This window comes from Suricata suricatta, chromosome 9 (genome assembly GCF_006229205.1).
Source record: "Suricata suricatta isolate VVHF042 chromosome 9, meerkat_22Aug2017_6uvM2_HiC, whole genome shotgun sequence".
NCBI classification, from domain to species: domain Eukaryota; kingdom Metazoa; phylum Chordata; class Mammalia; order Carnivora; family Herpestidae; genus Suricata; species Suricata suricatta.
In genome coordinates, this window is record NC_043708.1 from 8744030 (window position 1) to 8761241 (window position 17212).

Below are 17212 nucleotides of genomic sequence, written 5' to 3' on the forward strand. Positions count from 1 at the left end.
AACGACCTTCACTGTTTCCCCCAGGGAGCAGTGAATGTCAATTCCTGCCCCCACAGTCTCTTCCTCTTCTGCCCCCAAACCGGGGGTAACATCTGAGGCCCACGGACTTTCATCATTGACTCAGTGATGGCCTCTGTCTTGTGCCTTGGGGAGGAGAGGAAAAGCCAAGTCTCACCCCGGCTTGCCCAGTCAGCTGAGGACTGGGTCAGGATTCGAACAGCATGTGAGTTACTTACCCCTTCACTTCTTCCCAAGGGATTGAGGCAGCTTGGAGCAAAGGAGTCTGGTCAATTCATTATTTCAATAGCAAGTTGCGGTGCTAGTTTCTGGGTCTCCGTGGGGGCCTCCGTGGTCTTTTCAGTAAAAAGCAGAGTGTGATTCCTTCCTCTTGCTCTTCACTGAAACGGCCTTGAGATGGAGAAATAGGGAGGATCAGCTGGTGGGCAGTGGACAGGGCCACGCATTTCTCCCAAGTGGATTCCAGCGGACAGAGGACAGATGCCAAAACGCTTTTTCAGAAAGTAGCATAACTTGTAAGAAGAATCCTGGGCCCCGTGGGGACCTTTTATTTAGACGGACATCGTTACAAGCAAATCACGTTGCGTGTTTTTTCACCTACGGTACGTAAGTAGAATTTGAAGGCAGCTGTGGGATTATTGCAACAGTACTTCTGTATTTATTAAAATGCACTTATTATATAATTGCACTTGTGTGATTATGATTACTTGCTGAGCTCTCTCCCTCCCTCCATGACCATCCTCGCCCGTCTCTGAGTCCTGGGTCCAAGCACCACATCTGGCCTACAGTGCACACTCATTCAAGACGTGTTGAATAAGTAAACAAAAAGGTGGTTACCCCCAAATAAGCTGGAAATGAAGTGAAATACAGCTTCTTGAAGGTATGGGTGGCATCAGTTGCGAACAGAAGATTCTAAAATGGCACAGACGCTTTCCCAGTCATTAGGGGCCGAAAAACCAAAGCAGAATAAAGAATAAATCATTGAATAACGGCTTATAAAATGAGGTAATGAAAAAAGAAAAATATCTTATGACAATAAGAGTAAACGGGTTAAACCCTGTGCTTATCCTAGATTGGACTTAAAAACCCAAAACCCAAAACCAAAAAAACTCCAGCTGTGTTCTGTCTCCACGAGATACGTGTAAATAAAACAATGCGGCTCAGAAGTCTGATGGAGAGGGGCGCCTGGGTGGCTCAGCTGGTGGAGTGCCCAACTCCCGATTTCGGCTCAAGTCACAATCCCAGGGTCATGAGATTGAACCCCACATGGGGCTCAGGCTGGGTGTGGGGACTGCTTGGGGTTCTCTCCCTCTCTCAAAATAAATAAATTAACATTAAAATTTTTTTTGAAGAAGTGTTTTAAAGTCCTTTCCAAGGACTTGGGAGGTAAAATAACAAAACAAAACAAAACAAAACAGAAACAAAAAAACTACAGAGGACGCATTGGGGGTTGCTAAAGGTTGAAAACACCTATGAAGAAAACAGAACAATCACAGTTCTATGGGGTGGGTTACATAGTATTAACATCTAGAAAACAGACTGCTCATGCTACAAACAGAAATGACCACAAACATAACAGGGCAGAAAGTTCAGCACACATCTCTCAGGTGTTTAGACCGAGTAGGCAAACGTAGGACCAGAGGCGATGCCAACAGTAGATCTATGTATCTCCTCTTGTCAGTTTCTTTACAACTTTTCTCAGCCCATGTGAAAGGATGCAGGTCTGATTCAGGCTTCCCCTGTACTTAAAGGCCAAGGTGCCGGGTTCTCTGTATCATTGGCCAATGGAAGGGCGCACATTGTCCAGGGAAGGAGGGACAACTCTTGTGGCACCCAATCAGGAGAGGCCGGCTAACACCTTTGACCTTTCTAGGGGCGGGCCTAAAGATTGAGGCTATAAGGTAATCACCTATTGCTTAGTCACGCCCTACATGAGGGTCCTGGGCCCACTCTGTGATTGGTCGATGCTCTAAATGTTGTGATTGGCTCCCACTACTGCTAGTATTGATAGGGGGTAGGGAATGGATCGTTGTGCCTGTGTTGTCATTTCCTGTAACGCCCTCTTCCTAAAAAAGCCCCTACACCACCATGTTGGGGGCTCTCCCTCTCCATGTGGCCAGTGGGTTGGTGGAGTCTGTGAGCTGGTGCTTATAAGCCCGTAATAAAGCCCTTTGCCTTTGCATGCGTGACTCAGTCTCCCTGGTAGTCTCTGGTTTCTTTTGGGGTGCTATTGGAAACTTGGGCATAACACATGGAACGTTAAAAAAATTCAACATTAATTTTGCTGTGATAAAGATATGGATATGTTCAAAAAAAGCACAAGCCAAATGTGGAGGGCCAGCAGTAATACCTGAATCAGCAGCAAGAGCAGAACCTGCTTCAAAAGAATGGTACCATTGCTCACTCTCTCCCTCTTAGATCAAAAGGTAACTAAAAGCTGCAACGGGAGCTCACCCGGAAACACTGATGATGACTTCCCAGTGAAGGGAAATCCCTGCAGCCCCGACAAATCTGCATCAGGGTGTTAGTTTCTTGCAGCTCCTGTAACAAATCAGGCTGGACTCGGCCACGCCCCCTCTGGGGCTGGAGCTGCCGAGGCCACCGGCCGCCCTGGGCTTGAGGCTGCATCCCTCAAATCTCTCCTCCTGTGTATGTCTGTCTCGAATCTCCCGTGTCCGTCTTAAAAGGCTACAAGTGGTGGCATTTAGGGTCCACCTCGATGATCCAGGACAAACTCCTCTTCTCAAGGTCCCTGACTTTGACATACACGCCATATCACCTGATACTGCCTCTTTTGCCATATAGAGTACTAGTCACAGCTTCTGGGAATTAGGAAGTGACTACACCTTTGGGGAGGTCGTTTTTCGTCCGGCCACAGATGCATGCAAGTCCGTAGCATAAAATGTTTTAATTATTAAATAAGAAAGAATACAAATCCGTGAGCCCAATGTTGAAGTCAAGACTAAGAGCCCTCAGCACAGTTAAGGAAATCAAAAAGAGGAGAATTAATAGAAAAAAACAGCTCATATTCTGTTTAGGCTTTTGGAACTATAAACGTGAGGATGTTAAGGGATAATTTAAAAATTTTCAAATACAAATCTAAATATAAATAGAACATTAAATGAACCCCTTTGAGATTTTAATTAATTAGTTAATGAACTAAACCAGTAAGATGTTATAACTGTCTCAAAAAAAAATTCAAGAAGGAGAGACATGGGGCGCCTGGTGGGTCAGGTGTTGAGCTACTGACTCTTGATTTAGCTCAGGTTGTGATCCCAGGGTTGTGGGATCGAACCCCGCGTCCCCACGTTGGGCTCTGCACTTCACATATAGCCTGCTTGGGATTCCCTCTCTCTCTTTCCCCCTGCTCCTCTCCCCTGCCTCTCTCTAAATCAAAAGCAAAACAAAACATAGCGCAGAGATACATGCAAACCAGGAAATGCAGTTACAAACAGATACAAGCTAACGCTTTCCAAGGCAGAGCCGGGTTCAAGATCCAGCCTCTGGATCAGGCTCAAACGGGTCAGAGGTGTCCTGTGCCATGTGCCAAGGGCCCGGGTGATGCTTACTCACGGCTTGGGGCAATGTCCACCTAGAGCTTGCCGTCAAGCCCTGGCAATCAGGCGGATTTCATTAGGGACAAGCCTCACCTCCCTTTCTGCCACTGTCACCTTAGTAATTGATCATATGGTGCTCACAGATTGGAAACAGCAGCCCCTTAGCCACATTGTAGGCTGTGGCCCCTGGGTCACCCCATCTCCAGGGTCAGCTCTTTCCAGTCCCTCCTAGCCCTCCTGGAGGGGGATGCATGTGTGGCCACTTCCCATGCTCCCCAGCAAGGAGCGAGGGGCAGCTGCTTGAGCCCACGGCTGAGGGGTTCTGGGAGCCCAGCAGGAGGGGTTCTTGTGGAATAAAACGGAGACACGCTGCTTTCGACATGGGTAACCTGCTTCACTTTATTTTTCCTACTGTCCTTCCCAGAGCCCTTAGTACGCTAATGCATGGTGTGAATTTCCCAAAGGGAAATCTACTATATCTGTGTCCCAAACTCTTTAATTGCAGAGCCCCTTCTCTCCTCCTTCCCTGGAAGGCAGCTAGAGGGATGTGGGGCAATTCCTAGGAGCATCTTACAGAACCTCTGTGTTTCAGACCAACTGGTGATTGGGTCCAGCATATGAGGGGCAAAGAGGGGCTATCCCAGACCTCTCCCCCTTCCCCACAGCTGTGATATCGTGACAGGGCTCAGGAGCCGCCCCCCTCCCCCCAAGTGCAAGTTGACCCACGCCCACACAGCCATTTTACAGGGAGCAACTCCGGGAATAAGTATAACACAATGGTCAGGAGAACTGAGTTCAAGTCCTGGCCTTTGGTTGAGCTGGGTGGCTTCGAACACATCGGTTAACTTCTCCTCGCCTCAGTGTTCCCATCTGTGAACTGGGAATTATAAGACCCAGCTTGTACGTTGCAGCTGGAATTCAAGGTGACAATATCCGTAAAACTCTTCAGCCCAGAGGCCGCTCATGGTGAGTGTGCAGGCAGCCGGGGACCGGGCGGCGGGTGCTGTCATCACTTCTGCACCCTGGCGGGTCGGCTTCCTGCCATTTCTGTCTGAGTACAGGTGCCTGTCCCACCTGGCATTTTATCCAGAGATGCCTCCCGCCTGGCGGTGCTGGCAGCAGATGTAGACTTCTGAGATCTGCCAATCGTAAGCCCCTGATTCCAGAATGTTTATTTAGAATCCAAGGGATTCCTTTTACAGAAGCAAAATCCAACAGTGTGACAAAAGCCTGTGTAGTACGTACCAATATGAAATTCTGGAGAATCTGTAACAATGTATCAATGGTTGGAATGGGTACCATTGTTGATCCCTCCAAGAACACTCTCTCTGTATCTAGGACTTCGCTTAATAATGAAGTTATGAGAGAATGAACATGGTTGGGGGGAGTCAAGCCTGGTTCCATCCAAACTGAATTTCCTTTCTGGATCAATGCAGCCGCCCGTGTGCATGAGGCAGAGTGGAGATCGCCCACTGCCCAGATTCTGGCTGAATCATCGCCCAGCGGACTTTCGAAATCAATTCTTAGCCAGACCCTGGTTCCCATCCGCCGCCCCCACTCCCCCGTTATTGATTGCATCATCTCTTTCTTTAACCTTTCTGAGTAATTTCTGAAGAGGTGACGCATGCAGAGGGTTCAGAATTTAAAAGTACAAAGCATGCATAAAAAGTGAGGCACCTCCCCTCCCTGTCCCCAAGCCCCACAGGTAACCCCTTGGAGACCCTGTAGTTAGCAGCCGCTTCCAAAGACAGTTATGAATATAATATAGAACATTGTAGTTACCTGTCCTACATCGATGACAGCACCTTAGTGCGGGGCCTTACACCTTGCCCGCACCTCTTCAGTATATCCTAGGAGTCACCCCATTTCAGAGCATGAGATCCTTTCCTTTTTTTAATGTTATTTTTAATGTTTATTTCTAAGAGAGAGAGAGAGAGAGAGAGAGAGAGAGAGGCTGAGTGTCCATGGGGAAGGGACACAGAGAGAGGGAGACAGAATCTGAAGCAGGCTCTAGGCTCTAAGCTGTCAGCACAGAGCCCCACGAGGAGCTCAAACCGACGAACTATGAGATCATGACCTGAGCCAAGGTCAGACGCTTAACCGACCGAGCCCCCAGACGCCTCTAGATCCATTCTTTAAGGCCTGTGTGGTATTTTACTGTTCACACCTACTCTTCATTAAAAATGTATGTATTTATGGTTAGTGAACACCGATATTTTAGGAGCTGGGCTCCTATTTTAAGAGCTTTTCAGGCATGTATTCACGTTGTCTAAACACAGCCCCATGAGACATACTGTCTTTCCATTTTAAAGATAGGAAAACAGAGGCTCAGAGGAGTTAAGTAATGAAGACTACTCAGCGAGTCAGTGGGACAGCAGGGATGCTAAGTGGGCAGTCCAGCCGCCGAGTGCGTGTCTGTCGCCGTTTCCCAGGGATGCCGTGATGGGCTGCCACAAACTGGGCAGCTGAAAGCATAGAATGTATTCTACCACAGCTCTGGGGGCTGGAAGTCCAGGATCAAGGTGTCCTGGGGCCATGGTCCATCGGACACTCTGCATAGAACTGGTTCCATGCCTCGCTCCAGGCTTCTGGCGATGGTGGGCGATCCTTGGTGTTCTGGGGTCTCCAGCTGTGCCCAGGGGCCACCTCTGTCAGCATGTGGCTGTCTTCTCGGCGCATCTCTTCTTGAATGGTGGTCTCCCTCTGTGTCTTGCGTCTCCTTATTAAGGACACTGGGATTATTAGATCATGGGCCCACCCTGCTTCGCCCCCTCTCACCTGCTTACATCTGCAGTGACCCTGTTTCCAAGTAAGTTTACATTCTGCAGTACAGGGGGCTCCACACCGGGCCCAAGGACTTCAACCAATCATTTTTCAGGCACATACCCATCCGTGAGTTTTCCTAACCATCACCTGTCAATGGACTTTTGCCATTTCTTCTTTGTTTTTTACTTTTTTAAAAATTTAATGTTTATTTTTGAGAAAGAGTGAGAGCAGAGGAGGGGCAGAGAGAGAGAGAGAGAGGGAGACACAGAATCGGAAGCAGGCTCCAGGCTCTGGGCTGTCAGCACAGAGCCCGATGTGGGGCTTGAACTCACAAAATGCAAGACGTGAGTTCTGAGCTGAAGTCGGACGCTTAACCAACTGAGCCACCCAGCTGCCCCTTCACAGTTTTAACGTGTAGGCAAAACCCACTGATTCTTCCAGGAAACTGGTTCTCAAAGTGTGGGCCCTGGGCGGGCAGCATCAGGACCACCCAGCAGCTGGTTAGAAATGCGGTTTCCCTTCCCCGCCCAGACCTCCTGGGCCTGAAACTCGGGGGTGGGACCCAGCGGCCTGTACACGTGCGAACCCCCGGGGACCTCGTGGCTGCTCGACGCGGGGAGGCCCCCAGGGCACAGCTGCTCCCTGGCCCTTCTCCAGGGGCTGTTGAAGTTTCCAGCATCTTCCGATTCTTCTCTGATCGTCTTACGGGGACGGCAGGCAGGGGTTGATGATAACAACAAAAGAGCGGACGCGGGTCCCCGCTGCTGCTGAGCTCACAGAGACAGCCCCCCACCCTTGGTCATGTGTGCCGTGTTCCCAGATGGTGACGGAGGGGAGGGGAGAGTGTCCTCCACATCCCTTTCCGTTTGGTCCTCACCCTGCGCTGCAGAAGACGGCCACTCTTCCCTGACTCCGGTCTCCCCGGAGCCCAGATGTTTTTAGTTCCTGAGAAGTTAAGTCCCCCCATTGCCAAGGCCATGTCCCGAAATATCTTCAGATGACATTCCAGTAGAGGTCTCTGGAAGGAGGAGGGGATGGACCTGGTAGGTGTGACCTCCACAGGGGGGCTGGGCTCTCACTGTCCCTGCTCCGATGCGTCACCAACCCGGGCTTGCACTGCGGTTCCCTGCACTGTGGGTCCCAGCGGTTGAGAAAGTCCTTCCGGCGACAGGATTCCAATCCAGGCAGGTCTGGCCCAGATCCCATACCCGGGACCCCTGGGCTATGCTGCCCCCGGGGGCCCGTGGGGGGGGGGTGGGGCGAGTTCCCTCAGAAATGGGAGGAAACAGTGTGGCATCAACGGCCAAGGCCAAAGCAGGTTGCAGTTAAAGGAGCATCCCGGGTGGGAGGGTCCTGTTGGCAACGCAAGGGGGAGGAGTCTGTACTTCCGGTTTCGGGAAACAGCCAATCAGAAGAGGAGCACCTCGGTCGGCCTCTGTGCGTGCATGTGCGTTCGCACTAGACTCAAGGTCTCGGCCATCACCATCGCAACACATTGGAGCGTGTGCACATGGGACTCCTACTGGTGACTTCTGCCCACGGCGGAAACAGGGCGGCTGAGGCTTCAGTGTTGGGGGCCAGGGCCGGGGGCTTACGGAGATCCCCGCGTCAGAGGCCCGAACTTGGAGGCGGAGAGGCGCCCTTTACGTGCCTACTATGTCCGCCCCTTGGATTCTGGCTCTTGTCCTTCCAGAACATCATCTCTATCAGGAATGTTGCCATATCCATTTGACAGAATTACATACCAACACTCTTCAGAAGTGTCAAGGTCGTAAAAGACCAGGAAAGATGGGACCGTGTTGGAGACTGCGGGATGCTGGTGTGGATCCTGGAGTAGAAAATGAAGACCCTGCGGGGAACTGGCGATGTTCAAATAAGGTCTTTCGTTCGGTTGATAGGATTGTGCCAAAGTCAGCTGGTTTAGCCTGGCTTTTCACGACTTCGCAAACTAGGTGTTAACTTTGGGGGATGCTGCGTGAGGGGTCTGCAAACACTCTCTGTGCTGTTTTTGCAGCTTTTCTGTAAGTCGAAAATTAACTTAAATTAAAAAGTAAAAAAAAAAATGGCCACCCTTGAATGCAGGGTTTTCCCTTCGGACCTCCGTCCTTCTTCTGTCTTCTGCTCATGCATATAGTTGTGCAAGCGACTCTTTCCAAAGTCTTTGTTAACGAGGAGAACAGAGGTGTGGAGAAAGAGGAGATGTGGGTAATCTTCAGTTTCTTTCTGTTTGACTTGGGAAGGGGTTTTCAGGTGACCCAACACCTCACTGAATGTTTGCCCAAGTTCATTGTGTGTTTTGCTTAGAAATTTAACTCTTGGAACTAAAGGTGATTTATTTGGGAACCCCTCCAGCAACCTGGGAGTAACTCACTAAATGCTTTTTAGGAATTTTGTGAACATATTTTGGTTTAATTAAAAAACACGTATTGATTGCTCGCTATCCTATGTCAGGAACAGCGCAAGGTGCTGCTTCCTAGTGACCCAAAGTTGAACAAGGCACAGACTTAGTTTTTGGACTCTCAGGTGTCAAAAGAGACAGGAACCTGAATACCCCAAGTGTCTCCTACAAGAGATATGTCCAGAATGTGACAGAAATGAAAGTTTGGTTAATTCTGTGTAGGACATCAGTGATGGGCTTTGCAGAAGAGGTGATATTTGAAGGGTGAAGAGAATAGGGCCTTGGAGGATGAATAGGAGTTCAGGAGGTAGAGAAGGAAGAGCAGGAGAAAGGGCAAGGAGGGTTATCTACACGATGACTGGCGTCCCAACCTTCCTTCTGCCAAGTAGGTACCAAGTGACTGTGCTTGCCAGTGGGGTGTGAGCATCTGGCGGACATGATTAAGGAAGGGGTATATTATGACCTTGACCTCTTCCCCTGTCTGACCGGCAGGATGTAGAGCATCCTGAGCTCCCAGGGATGACAGAGTCACAATAGGGAGAAAGGACCTGGATCATCACATGGAAGAAAACTGTTCACCAAAGGGAAGCGCTCACCTCGAACCATTAAGCGAGATGTAAAGTTCGAATGCGCTCTGCCACGGGGCTTTGGGGTTTATTGGTCACAGAACCTCCATCGCTTACACAGGCACCCAAGGAGGTCCAGTGTGAGGGGGTGAGGGGAGGAGGGAAGGGTGAGCAGGTGGTCCAGAAGGGCTGGTGAGATCTGAGAGGAGCCTTGAATGATGCCCTATGGAGTTGGAATACTTACTGGACAAGTTGTCTTTGGGAAGTTCGTGGACCAAGCAAGGGCGGGAGTGGAGAGAAGGAGTTAAAGCCTGTGGATGGGGCTGGAGAGTTTGCTCCCAGAGATCATTAAAAGTTGAGTGTAATCATAGCCTGATTTAAAAATGCCCTAAGCATCTTGTTGGCGAGCTGGATCGGCAATATTTTAGTGGTAAAGGAAATCTCTCTCCCTACAATTTAATTTCTTTCAAAGTGCCCTGAATGGCTTCATATTCATGAAGCCCTTTGAGCTCCTCAATTCGCTGTGACTTAGGAATATTAGTATTTTAATACATTCCATGCAGGCCGGCTTCTCCACTCACTGAAAAGGATCGGCATTCCCTTCCCATCTCGTTAGTATGCACGAATACGGTTTTCATTTGCAGGCATGGGATAAATGCCTGGCAGAAATTACCACCTCGCTTGTAAGGCCATTTATGTATTTATTTTGGAAAACGCATAAAGAATTCCGGAGTTTTGCAAACAGATGAAAAGGTGATGTAGGAAACAACGGGAATGGTTTGGTCCCTCGCTGAGAGGCAGGTGTCGGTCTGAGCTCGGTGGAAGCTTGCTCTTCGACTTCCGGCGAAGTCTTTCTTTCCCATCTTTGAAACAAGGGCCATGGCCCTAGGCCAGTATTTTCCAAAGTTAGGTTGATTCACCGCGGGCGGGATAAGAAATCTTTTTAGTACGGGGACAAATGTTTTTTAAATTATAAGAATTATATATTTATATTGATGTTTAAAAAAGCAACACAATTAGCACACCACGCCCATGATTTTGTGGGTATTATGCAACACTGTGATTTCCCTTTAAGTTAAATTCACAGGGGCACCTGGGTGGCTCACTTGGTTAAGCATCTGACTCTCATTTTTGGCTTGGGTCAAGATTCCATGGTTCATGGGATCCAGCCCCATGTTGGGATCTGCGCTGACAGTAGGGAGCCTGTTTGGGATTTTCTCTCTCCCTCTCTCTCAGCCCCTCCCCTGCTCATGCTCGCTCTCTCTCTCTCTCTCTCTCTCTCTCTCTCTCTCTCTGTCTCAAAAATAAACATTGGGGCGCCTGGGTGGCTCAGTTGGTTAAGCCTCCAACTTCAGCTCAGGTCATGATCTCATGGTCAATGAGTTCGAGCCCCACGTCAGGCTCTGTGCTGACAGCTCAGAGCCTGGAGCCTGCCTCAGATTCTGTCTCTCCCTCTCTCTCTGCCCCTCCCCTGCTCACACTCTGTCTCTCCTCCTCTCAAAAATAAATAATAAAACATTAATTTTTTTTAAAGAAATGGACCCAGATTGGACCATTCCCATCATCATCATACAGGACAGTATTTTTAATATTCAGCTTTCAGATTATTCTCTTTGGTCCTTGGGGCGCTAACTCTCTTATTTGCCCTCAAGGCAGTTCATTTCTTCGGGAGCTTTGTAATTTTTTTCTTGCAATTTCATCTCTCAAGGACTAGTCCTGCATGGGAATCCTGGTCACTGTGGATTATAAATTGTTTCCACAGAATGGCCTTTCAAGTTTCACCTCTCCTGGACTAGTTTTTAGGGTAATATGCCAGTTTAGGGTTCACGGTTTAGGGTTCAAACGCTCCTCTTGCGAGGAATAAAATGTTTGACTTGGGTCACCACATTTCAGAAGGACTTTTTTTCCTGTCCAGGGCTGTGGCCGTGTGTCAGCTCCCTGGCTGTTTTCCTGCTGTTGGCTTTCTCAAAGTCTCCATTCCTACTTCCTTACACGAACCTGTAATAGGCAAGTAACTCTCCTAGCTCCTCGCACACTAAGATCTCTGCTTTTGGGATGAAGGGAGCTATAGATGGTAAGTCGCTGGTATCATGGGAAGTCCACCGAGAGCCATAGATCTGTCATTCATCCATTCATCCATTCATCCATTCATCACAGACATTTACTGAGCGTGTGTAATGTGCCAGGCCCTCCGAGGGATACCAAGGAAGAGATCTTCCAGAACTTATCTTCTAATAGGATCAGAAATAAGATTTTTATCTCTCCTGCTTACTGTCCATCTGTTAACTTTGGGCAAGTTACTGAGCTTCTCTGAACTTTGATCCAGCCACACAAGGTGAAGCAATGGCTGAGATCAGAGCCCAGACATTCATTTTGTTAACAAGAGGGAAAGCAGAGTATATGCATATAAGTCGATTGATGGATTTCACGGAGGGCCCTGTAAGAATTCTCTTCTGATCGCTTCAAATTTGTTCCAGTGAAATAATGTAAACGTAAGGTCATCGGTTGGCAGTTTGAGGAGAGGGAAGGCACAGCAGAATCTTCTGGGCAAGGGATGGCCAGGAGAAATCGCAAAGGATTGCTGGGTGGTCCCCAGAGACCCCTGAGGGTTGGGTCATGAGCTTGATGGGAGCCTGTCTGTGTGCCTTTCACTGGCCTCGGTGTGGATAGCGGGTGTATCTCATGAGATTTTAACACGCGTTGTCTCATCAACCCTTGTGACAGACCCGAGAAGCTACTTCATGGCCATCTCACAGCCCCATAGATTGACAGGTGACCAGGTGAAAGGACTTACCCGAGATCACATTCAGGAGGGGCACCACCAGGACCGGAAGCCAGGACTGGCCCCACAGTTCACCCTTTTAGTGCTGTAGTTTGCTCACGGAGCTGCCCCATGTACCTCCTGAGGGAGCTCTGGGTGATTGTGACTCTTTCCTCAGCCAGAACCTGCTCTGTGCAGGGGCCAAAGCAGACTGTCGAGGTCTAGATTCAATTTGCTTCAAATTCAACGGTAGCTCGGGCCACACAGCTCCCCTCTGTGAGTTTGGCTGTCCTCTCTAAAATGGGGAGGGAGGGGTTGGGGCCACTTCCGTTCCTTTTGTGCTCTTTATTTATTTTAAAGTGGTTTATTTTGAGGGGAGGGAGAGACAGAGAGAGAGAGAATCCCAAGCAGGCTTAGCATGGAGCCTGACATGGGGCTTGAACCCACAAACCGCGTGATTGTGACCTGAGAGAAGTCGGATGCTTAACCAACTGAGCCACCCAGGCGCCCCCTTTTCCTGCTCTTTAATGCAAAGAGTGTCTCTCCCTCCCTCCCTCTCTTAGAAACAGGTTGGGATAAAACAAACTCTTGGAATCCTGCAGAAGTCCAGCCCCGCATACACTTAACGTCCTTCTTTTATTGTTTTAAAGTTTGTTTATTTATTTTCAGACACACAGAGAGTGTGTGTGCAGGGGAGGGGCAGAGAGACAGGGAGAGACAGAGAAGCCCAAGCAGGCTCTGCGCTGTCAGCACAGAGCCCGACGCGGGGCTCGAACTCACAGACTGTGAGATCTGGACCTGAGCTCTAGCCAAGAATTGGACATTTAATGGACTGAGCCACCCAGGTGCCCCTTGAGGTCCTTCTTGTTCGACACGAACACATCTGGGCATTCTATCTTTTCTGACGACAATCTCCAAAATCTGGAGCCTATTGAAAGCGACCACCATCTGGAGTGGAAATCAAGCCACGCCGGACAGAGCAGCGGGTCAGGGCACTGCCGCCTGTCTCACCACGGCGTTTGCGAGCCCCGTCAGAGGCGGGCACTTGCTCTGTCCCTGTGCTGTCCCTATAATTGCAATAGACTCTTCTGTTATTAAACAGACCCAGCCCAAACAAAAGGGATACTGTTTCTTTCATGAGTAATGTGCTAAGTCACCCCTGAAAAAAAAAAAAAAGAAAGAAAGAAAAAGTTCAAGTCCAGGGAAGGGACTGAGACAGCATAAGATTTATTACGAAGGTTACAGAAATTATTCCTTCTTCACAGCACTTAAATTGGCTAATTATTCACAGCTGTTTCCAATTTGCCTCAGGTTGTTAATTAAGGGGTGTGGGTCCTCCCCCACTTCCAGAGGCGGCCACCTGAAGCCTCCCGAGGCGAGGAGCTGGGGCGGAAGAGGGTCCGGGGACTTGCAGGAGGTCCCCTGCACCGTGGCCAGGTGGTGGGGTCCGTCAGCCTCTCGCCGAGATGGAGCTAAAGCCTCCGAGGCACTCACTTCCCTCCTGCAGGTGAGGGAGGCTGACTCAGGGGGCTGCCTACGGAGGGAGACGCCCGAGTTCTTGACCTCCTCTGGGATCCAGGGGTCCTCTGATCACCTCGCCCCCCTTGGGAGCCCCGGGAAGAGCATCGTGGTGGATCGATGAGTGCATCTCTCCAGTCCTGGCTGAGCCCAACACTCAGAAGTGGTGAAGTCGGACCTTCCAACCCCCTCCTCGCACCCCATCGACACACCCCTCCCCTCCGCAGTGTTTATTCCCTCTGGGCCTCTCTTCTGTCCCCCCATACACACCACTTGTATCTCCTTGGTTCAGGTATCCTTTTCTGCTTTGATTTTGAGATAGATGATTACCGTCAACCAACGGACACCTGTGGTGCTAGGAGCAGAGCACTGGGGTTCTAGAAAGGAGTAAGCTGTGTCTGATTCCCTGGTGAATCAGAAGCTGTAAGAGACAGCCATAAGGAACACCTTGCATTTTGTTCTCCCTGGTGCCAGCAGGGGGGCTGGTATACAGCAGGTGCTCACTAAAAACATGCTAAATAAATCAATGAATCACAGAATATTCCAGCTGGAAGGGACTTTGATGATAAATAAGCCCATCACTTCGATTTACAAAATATTTTATGGGGCGCCTGGGTGGCCCAGTCAGTTAAGCGTCTGACTTTGGCTCAGGTCATGATCTCACGGCTCGTGAGTTTGAGCCCCACATCGGTCTCTGTGCTGACAGTCCAGAGCCTGGAGCCTGCTTCGGATTCTGTCTCCCCTTCTCTCTCTGCCCCTACACACACACACACACACTCTCTCTCTCTCTCTCTCTCTCTCTCAAGAATAAAAAAACAAACATTAAAAAATGTATTAAAAAATAATATTTTAGGAGCTCCCATCTGGCTTAGTCAGTAGTACCTGTGACTCCTGGTCATGAGTTCGAGCCCTGTGTTGGACATAAAGCTTCCATAAAAAATTAAATTAAAAAAAATGTTTTAAATGTTCTCTGGAACATTCATTTTAGAAAAAGTAGAAAATAGAGAAGAAACTAGAAATCACCTATAATCCAATCTCTAAAACATAACAATTGTTACCAGTTTTCATAAGTAGTTTCCAGTCTTTTCTCAAAGGATGTCATGCACATTTTTAGGTAACACTGGGATCCCATTATTATACTGAACTAGAATTTGTTCTATCATTACAATTTCATTATAGTAATAACACATTAGGGACATTTCCTATGTCATTCACTTCAACCGCATCATCTTAACAAATATACAATGTTTGCTTATCTACTTTCACTATAGTTTCTTTCTTTTTAATTTTTTAAATGTTTTATTTGTTTTTGATACAGACAGAGACAGAGCATGAGGGGGGAGGGGCAGAGAGAGAAGGAGACACAGAACCGGAAGCAGGCTCCAGGCTCTGAGCTAGCTGTCAGCACAGAGCCTGACGCGGGGCTCAAACCCACGAATGTGAGATCTGACCTGAGCCAAAGTCGGAGGCTTAACCGACTGAGCCACCCAGGCGCCCCTCACTATAGTTTCTTCAGCCAGTTGTCAGACTGGTAAAAGGCTTAGAGTTGCTTTCATTGTCTTTTTCTTTTGCGACTGCACAGAATGCTCAACTGAACATCGGCCACTTTTCAGAAGCAAAAACTGAGAGCAGAGGGGCCATCGATTTTCCCGAGGCAGCCATGCCAGTAGTTAGGTCATTGTTGCACAGCTCAAACCCATTCTTCTAGGTTCTTCTATGTGATGCCAGGATGGGTCATCGTAAACCACAGTTCTGCTTTTCCGTCATAGAATGAAGAAAAGGACACACGAGAAAATGAATGCGGGGAGTGTCTGAAATGGTTGCTAAGACATACTTCTGAGTGGGCTCTTTGATGGCCGAGGGCTAGGGGGGCCTAGAAATATCTATGTGTGACTTTGAAAGAGAAGGGAAGGCTTCAGTTCTCTGCACTGTCAGTTATGAATGTCACGTTTTTCTTTTTTTGAAATGGGGCAATTATGTAAAGACAGCTGGAGAGTGAGGAAAAGCAGAGGCAGAGTCTCGAAGGGAGTAGACACTTGGAGGAAGGAACCGCATGGGGTGAATTTCCTATTTACAAAGGCTTTTCGCCTGAAGGCAAACCACAGTGGACACCACAAGAAGCAGCTGAAGTGCTAATTTCCAAACTCCCAGGACGACATCAAAATGAGAAGTGTCTGCACGGTGAAGGAAACAGTCAACAAGAGGCAGCCTACGGAGTAGGAGAAGACATTTGCAAATGACACATCCAATGAAGGGTTAGTAATCAAATATATAAAGAACTGATACAACCCAACACCCAGAAAACAAATAATCCAATTTAAAAATGGGCAGAAGCCATAACAGACATTCCTCCAAAGAAGACGTCCAGATGGCCAACAGGCACACGAAAAGATGGTCGACATCGCTCATCCTCAGGGAGATGCAAATCAAAACCACAATGAGCTATCACCTCGCACCTGTCAGAAAGGCTAAAATCAAAAACACAAGAAACAGCAAGTGTTGGCAAAGATGCGGAGAAAGAGGATCTCTTGTGCACTGCTGGTGGGAATGCAAACTGGTGCAGCCACTGTGGGAAACAGTGTGGGGGGGGGTCCTCAAAACATTACTAATCTGTGATCTAGGAATCACACTACTATTTACCCCCAAAAGTACCAAAACACTAATTCAAAGGGATACATGCACTCCCGATGTTTACAGCAGCCCTACTTACAATAACCAGATTATGGAAACAGCCCAAGGGTCTGTCGATGCGTGAATGGGTAAAGAAGATATTCTTCAGCCATAAAAAAGAATGCAGCCTTGCCATTTGTGATGATACGGACGGAGCTGGAGAACATAACACTAAGTGAGATACATCAGTCAGAGAAACACAAATACCACAAGATGTCACTCATATGTGGAAGTTAAGAAACAAAGCAAATAAGCAAAGCAGAGAGAGAAAGAGAGACCAAGGAACAGACTCTTAACTATAGAGAACAAACTAATAGTTACCAGAGAGGAAGGGGGGGGGATGGGGGAAATAAGGGAGGGGATTAAAGGGCACACTTATCATGATGAAAAAAAATAAAGGAAAATGATAAAAAAATAAAAACATACTGAATTAAAAAAACAAAGTGCTAACTTCTGACTTTTATGGAAACGATGTCAACATAGACTCTCCCACCTGATAAGCAAGAGAGCTTCTGAAATAAGTTTGTGTCTTCTGTTGCACAGAGAAAAGGACTGTGGTTTCCATAGGGGAAAAAGAATAGCTCTCATTTACTGAGAGTATCCTGCGTGGTGCTCGCTGAAACTTCAGTTAGCTTCTTACGCGTCTTGACAATAACCTTACCAAGCAGGTGCGCTTCCAGCTGGAGAAACTGAGGCCCAGAGAGCCCAAGGAATTCGCACAGGCGCCCAGGAAGTCTGTCATCAAACACAGAACTCACTGATGCATCAAGCGGTGGGGAAATGCTGTGCATTCAGGGCTTGATCTACATTTACCACCAATGAGCGGTGCGACCGTGTGCTCCTTCAAAAGAGGCGTGTGTGTGTGTGCACACACGCGCGTGTGCATGGGCTTGAGAGGGAGCCCGGGCTCAGATCTGGCCGCGTGAACCTGGGCCTTGTTTGTCTCAATTATAAAATT